Source organism: Galendromus occidentalis, unplaced genomic scaffold, assembly GCF_000255335.2.
Source record: "Galendromus occidentalis unplaced genomic scaffold, Mocc_1.1 scf7180000077514, whole genome shotgun sequence".
Taxonomy (NCBI): Eukaryota; Metazoa; Arthropoda; class Arachnida; order Mesostigmata; family Phytoseiidae; genus Galendromus; species Galendromus occidentalis.
This window is the reverse complement of record NW_003805502.1, coordinates 83,055-90,424: the sequence shown is the minus strand read 5'-3', so window position 1 is coordinate 90,424 and position 7,370 is coordinate 83,055. Positions and strand designations below refer to the sequence as shown.

Below are 7,370 nucleotides of genomic sequence, written 5' to 3'. Positions count from 1 at the left end.
GTGGATCCTTGTAGGAACTACTATGCTTGATAATGCTGACGGATGGAGATTTCCGAGTTGCGGAGTGGATGTCAGAGCTCAGCATCATACGAGCATCCTCGTAAAGCGAGAGATCTCGAGTTGGTATCGCTCGATGGGGATAGTTTTCTGCAAACCGTCAACTTTGCCTGAACAAATTCCTCGCTCCACGGCATCGAACACCGAGGCTCGCGATGTCCGGCTAACTCATGTATGCGGTTCGCTCAAAGCTTTTCAGTCAGCCATGAACGACTTCTAACAGCGTCATCCGCTGCTATTAGAACGTCGTTCAGCGGCCTATACATTCCGTGGCGAGAACGCTCTCCCACAGGAGAGCGCCTCGAAGTTCAGATTTCGCCGTCAAGAGCGTGCCGGTCACTCTCCGAGTGCTCAAGTCGGTCGGTGCTCCAACGATAGCAATTAGCGAACATGACCGGAGAAACATGCTATAGCTATGAGCGCATGAAGGAAATTTCTGAAGTGATCGCCAGTCGCACGAAGCACGAACCGACGGTGCTTGTCATTTGCGGATCCGGTTTGGGCGCTCTCGCGGACATCCTTGAGGATCGCGAAGTCGTCGACTACAAAGACATCCCCGACTTTCCCCGGAGCACCGTTCAAGGCCACCGGGGGAGGTTCGTGTTCGGAAAATTGAACGGGAAGACCGTTGTGTGCATGCAAGGCCGATTCCACCCGTTTGAGGGATACCCGCTCTGGAAATGTGCTATGCCAGTTCGTCTGATGAAACTCCTCGGAATCAAGTATCTCGTCGTCACGAACGCCCCTGGGGGAGTGAATGCGCGCTTCAAGACCGGGGATTTGATGATCATCAAAGACTTCATAAACTTTCCTGGCATGGCGGGGAACAATCCGCTGAACGGAGCCAACGACGAACGGTGGGGACCTCGTTTTCCAGCTGTGAATAATGCTCTCTGTCCCGAGCTCCGCAAACACGCTCGCGACATCGCTGTCGAGATCGGCGCGAAGAACTTCATCCGGGAAGGCGTCTACTGCATGCTGGGAGGACCGAACTTTGAAACCGTGGCCGAAATCCGGATGCTCAGAATTATCGGCGCTGACGCTTGCGGAATGAGCACGTGCCACGAAGTCATAACGGCGGCGCATTGCGGTCTCAAAACAGTGGGAATCTCTCTCATCAGCAACGAGTGCGTCGCCGACTACGACACGACAAGTCATTTCGCTAATCACGAAGAAGTTCTCGAAATCGGGGATCAGCGACGGAAGGTTTTGCAGGATCTCGTCACGAAACTCATCTCACGGATGCATTAGAATCCGTTGCGGTACGTTGTTTGTCGGCCAGGTGGGCGAAACGGAAAAAAAATTATTATATGAATAAAGCCTCGTTAAAGGCTGTAAAATATTTCATTCTGACACTTGTGCAACGGAGCGCTTTTCATTAGCCGTTTGCGGCCGAATGAAACTTATGCATTGCAAACAAACGGTTGCGCGTGGACTTTTTTTTCGTGTCTGCACGCTCGCCCGCCCGCCCGCCAGCAAGCCCGTCCGTCCGTCCATTCGCTCGCGTGATTTACAGTCGCGTGCGGTTTATTGTCACTCCCGGTTTGACCTGAGCGGGCACGAACTTTTCAATTTTTTGATGATGCTTTTAATCTCGCGTCGGTGCTCCTTATCCCGCAGGGCCCCCGTTCAACTGGCCTCGTCCTGACATCGAGAGTTGCTCACGTAGGAAAAGATGGGCACACGGATATGTTACGAGAAAGCAACTGCCGCGCACTTTCTCAGCACAGACCGATGGAGGCACAACACACGGCGACGGTGGAGAAGCAGGGGGTTATGGATGAGGAGGCGGGCAACCGGATGTCATGACGGATGCCCAGGTGCGTGGTCTAATGGCACCACCATTTGAGTTGAACGTGGTCCGGGCTGGGAGCCCCCTCAGCTGACCAAGGGCCTGTTGTAAAAAGACGAGAGACAAGTTTAGCCTGCCATCGCAGATTCCCCTGCGGGTGGCTGTCGAAGTTTTCTACGGAGCTCAAGACGATCTGTCCAACCACGGAGCCAACGCGACGCGACGTCTTCTTGATCAATTCCGGTTCCTTTATAAGAGAAGGTGCTCGGAGAGACAGATGGGACGAAGGTGCTCATCGAGGTGCGCCGATTCGATCTCCGCAAGGGGCGTCATGTTGTTCCCCCTACCTGAGAATCGGAAGGCCGATATTCATCCCCCGCCCCCCTGATTCTGCTAAGCACCCCGAATTCAGAAGAGATCGACATCGGTGAGAGCCCAGAGTTTGAAAGTCGAAACATACGGGAATGCGATCGAGATCGGATGAGGTGAGCTAAAGTTGAAGGGGAAATAGCTGCGAGCATCGCCCACTCGAAAATTGACTGGATTATACGTGAATCTCCCCAAGGGCCCCGAATGCCTGATCCGCCCGTAGCGCAGAACGCTTGCACCAGGATGTGTTCCCCCTCGGAATGCGCCGTATAAAGCTTGGAAAGTTCGGGATCGAAGGATTGGTCTTTTGCTCCTGGACACTGACAGCAGGCGGTTGAAGATTGACTCAATCAAATGTTAGAATCTGAGTTTCATTTCTGTGAAAACTATGAGCTTTTAGTCTCGCCGAGGGACAGAACACTTCTGTCCTTCGACTATCCGCAAAGCACTGATATACTGCACAATGATCGTTCTTTCGCCGGGGAAATATACGGTTTCGCCTGGGAAGAAGAAAGAACAGGATGATAATCAGACTTCTGCGGAGGGAGAGGACGATGTGGACGACGGCCTTCACTCCTGAATTGATGAGATTTGTCAGAATTCCTATTATTCAGAGATAGAGGAGAAAATAAAGCACAGGACTAATTGGGTTGATCTTTGAGCTCGGTTCCATGTCATGGGGAACATTCAGCGTCTGGGCTTCTCCGCGTACTTTCGGCGGTTGAATCGAGCGCTACGTCTACGTTCCAGCGAATGATGCAATAGAGGAGAGGAGGCAGAGAGCCCACAGGTCCATTTCTGAATTGGAGTCAGGGAGAGAGGCAATCGGCATTAGAGCTGGGCTGGTAGATGAACAATTTCCGAAGAAGCTAACGCTTCTTACCTCCTGTGTATTTCTAATCTGGCTCCGAGTCCCTCTCCCAACCTCTTCCCTCTTCGTCCCATCCGTGCGGTCTCGGACTCGGCCCTCCGTATCGGTAATCCCCGTAAGTTGATTATTTCATGGGGGTGGAGAGTCACTACCAATCATTTCTTGATCTGAAAGGAAAAGAACTGAGAGCATCCTCCCGCAGTCCCTTCTCGAAGAGTGAGGGAAACGCGCATCCCCGTGGCTTCCAGTGGCTTCCTCACTCGGATCCGACGTCGGCCAACCCTCCCCGAGTTATTGGATGAAGACACGAATGCGACTCGGGGAGTTTCCCCCTCCTCCCTTTGATGAAATCCTCGATCAGCAAAACGACCAATACGTGGCCGCGGACCCCATGTGACCATTCCGACTCGATAGAGGAAGTTGCAAGAGCGTAGTCCGACGGCTCGAGATTCCACATCCTGTTCTAGAACCACGTTCGAATCAACAGTCGAAGGATCATTCCAGGTGAGGGATGCCGTGTTGCCGTTTGAGTTTCGTGTCGTCAAGGAGTCCTGATAAGAAACGATCTCGCGCGGATTAAGGTCGGAAACCGCCGATTTTACCGGAGCGGTTTCATGCGACGAAGGAAAGCTCACGGGGGAAAAATGACTTCTTTGAGGGGAGTTTTACACGTGTGGAGCACCTTACGTCCGTTTGCAATATTCCTTCCCCTAGACCTCGAGTCGTGACCTTGATGTCTTGGGAGCATTCGTTGCGGTTTCTCGAGCGGGCTTCCGTGAGAGAGATTCGATCTCGGCCGACGGGAAAACAGATAGATATCGACCCCGATGGAGCCGGTACATCAGCTCTTAGGATCCGACCACAGATGCGATCATGAGCATTCGAGTTGAGCTTCTGACGGAGCTTTAAATCCTCGCCCGAGAAAACGACGAAATTTCGGCGTCCTCGGCGATTCGAGGACGTGGAGTCGAAATTCCACGCTAATATGCGAAGGTCTGAGCGGAGGGACCACGGAGACGTCGCAGCTATTCAGGAAGGTCCCGAGCCAAACCCACTGAACTCGTGGACGGATTCCTCTTTCCGCAACTAGCGCCGCGGCTTTCTTTCACAAGATTTGACGATGCCTCAAAGCGAATCCCCCATTGTGTACCACGAACCCATCAAATTAGAGAGAGATTGAATGGATCGGTAGATTGCGGGATACTGTAAAAAGCTCGATTCGACGGCTTGAAATTTAGAGCAGAGTCTCGCCGCGCGATATACTGTCGACGAGTTCCGCTCCCAGTCGTAAACTCACGCCTGTGATGGACATCGAGCAAGTGAGTAATCGCTCCATTCGACGGAAGCGTGACGGATTGCTCCAGTTGGTTCCGTCGCATAATTTCCACAGCAGCACGGTCCGTGATTGAGCACGCCTATCTACAAATGACATTTTATGTTCCCGAGTTCTTTCCATTATGAGCTACTTCATGAAGCTCCGATTTCACGATTCGGATATCAGCGATTCAAACGGTGCGGCGGAGAGAAAAATACGCCGGCCACGAACTCAGCCCTTGGCCGAACCCACTTCAGCTTTCGAGCGGGTTTCCGTTCCCAGTACGGATTTCTGGCCCCCGAACTTCGGTCGAGGAATCCTCCAAGGAAAAAGAAAAACATTGAGTATTTGAGCAAGGTGAAATCATGATTGCGAGAGAAATCGTAGATTCGCATCATCTTCGATCTCTGTCTTCGGTTCGAGGACCGACGCGACGAGGCCTCATGCAACGTTCAAATCTCCGTAAGTAAACTTGGCCTCGATGATCGGAGGGTGCGGCTTTCGGTTGGCCGATCGCTCGAATTGGCATACATTGGCTCACCACCTGCTCCTCGAAGAAATCATTCGTGAAATATGCCGTCCGTCCATGGGGTCAATCTCTCCCTGCGCGGTGGGAACGACAGAGGTGGAGAAGCAACGAGTCGTGAAACGTTTTCCGATATACCGCCAGGCCCCCGCAATGGCGCCAATAGCGACGGTGCCTTTACCGCGACCGTGGCAACGATGGGGAACGGAGGTGGGAGTCTCCTCAGGGTCAAAACGGGATTTGGCGAGAATATTCGACGATCTCCTTCCACAACAGCAACGAGCAGCCCCCTGCCAGGTACGAGAGCGGTTCCTGCATCGGCCAGAAGGAGGGAAAGCTCGCTCCGACCTCGTACCTACATCTAAGGGTAGAAAGAGGGAAGACTGGGTCAAGCTGAGAATACGGAGAAATAAGGTATGACGTCAACGAGGCAGTAATTAAAAAGCTGTCCGATGTGTTCACGTTCGCTTCCCTCGGCTGAATTCTCCATTCTTAGGGGAGGCACGGAATGTTATAATCGAAGCAGGAGAAATCGATTCTCATCCGGTCCCGGCAATGTTTCCAAAAACTCGGATGCGGCCAAGGACCCAGATGTCCTCAGTGCGCAGTTCTCGACAGCGGGAAACGATCAGGCCGCACAGTGGTCGGAAACCACGGAAAATCATAACTTCTGAACGGCTGGACCGATTTCGCTGAAATTTTTATGGTGGGTTATTGGGCCTAAAACCCAACTTTTGAGGATATAACTGGGTCTGGGTTTGACCCCGGTGACCCCGAGAATCGAATTTTTTTCACTAAATCGGCGATTGCGGCTAAACGGCTGAACCGATTTCGGTTTGCTTGGTGGCGTTGGAAAGCTGAGTGAATTTCGCATCTTATTGTCTCTTGAGGGTTTGACCTATGACCTTTCGTAAGCGAGCTAGCGGCCGATTCTTAGAAGCGCCAATATCTCCACGAAAAATGCTTCGTTTTTTTCTCGCAAAAAAACGATTCGGTGTGGAATTGGATGATCTACCCTTTTCTGACAATATTACAATCATTTAGTAAAGACGAAAAAAAATATTTTTTTTCAAGTCAAAAATCACGTTTTTTTGCAGTTTTTTCAAGAAAATGCCCCACCCCTCTAGGTCCGTAGACCCACCAACATTTTTTTATGATGCCCCCCACGCCCCCGCATCCCATGAAGGTAATGTTGGGCACCCCTTCCGGGATTATCTACCTTTAAATCCGGAAAAACCCTTAAAATGGCAATTTTTCATAGAGAAAAAATTCTAAAAATTAATTTCAGGGCTAGAAATTCGCTGGATCGGCTTTATTCTTGTAGAAAACCGCGCAAATCAACTCAGAACTTCGAATTCGCCGCCAGCGACGCCATCTTTGGTGCCGCCGCGGCGCCACTTTGGCGCCGTTCGGGCCATCTTTGGCGCCATTGTGCTGTTCAAGGGCCGGAAACTCTTGCGATGAAGTCGTACATGCTTGTGATACCCTACGGGGATCTTATGGACTTCTTCCTATCTAATCAATTCGACCTGGACCTCATCATGGAAGATATCCAGCATCGGTACCACATGATTCATCAAGACGATTTCAAGGAGCCTCCCGGGACTCATCGACGTCAACGTTCACGAGCAGATACTTCTTCAACCACTCCTGGTACTTCTTGCCGAACTTGATTCTGCAGCGACCGGTTGTCTTTCCTACCTCTTCGTGAAGTTCGGCAGGATGTTCTTGCTCAAGTGTGCTCTGAACTCCTTGAAATCGTCTTGATGGATCATGTGGTACCGATGCTGGATATCTTCCATGATGAGGTCCAGATCGAATTGATTCGATAGGAAGAAGTCCATAAGGTCCCCGTAGGGTATCACAAGCATGTAGGACTTCATCGCAAGAGTTTCCGACCGTTGAACTGCACAAGCACTAACACGTGTGGCGAATCGACCGTCCCGCGCGTTGTTTATGAGGCCGCCGAATGGCGCCAAAGATGGCGGCGCTGTTGGCGCCAAAGATGGCGTCGCTGGCGGCGGATTCGAAGTTCTGAGTTGATTTTCGCGGTTTTCTACAAGAATGAAGCCGATCCAGCGAATTTTTAGCCCTGGAATTAATTTTCAGAAATTTTTTTCTATGAAAAATTGCCATTTTAAGGGTTTTTCCGGATTTAAAGGTAGATAACCCCGGAAGGGGTGCCCAATATGGGCATCACGGGATGCGGGGGCGTGAGGGGCATCATAAAAAAATGTTGGTGGGTCTACGGACCTAGAGGGGTGGGGCACTTTCGTGAAAAAACCGCAAAAAAACGTGATTTTTGACTTGAAAAAAAATATTTTTTTTCGTCTTTACTAAATGACTGTAATATTGTCAGAAACGGGTAGATCATCCAATTCCACACCGAATCGTTTTTTTGCGAGTTAAAAACGAAGCATTTTTCGTGGAGATATCGGCG

General features: G+C 51.0%; 1 pseudogene; it reads left to right on the top strand.

Annotated features, from left to right (window-relative positions):
* The first annotated feature begins 447 nt into the window (after positions 1–447).
* Positions 448–1,308, top strand: LOC100903335 (purine nucleoside phosphorylase pseudogene; annotated as a pseudogene).
* Positions 1,309–7,370: the final 6,062 nt, after the last annotated feature.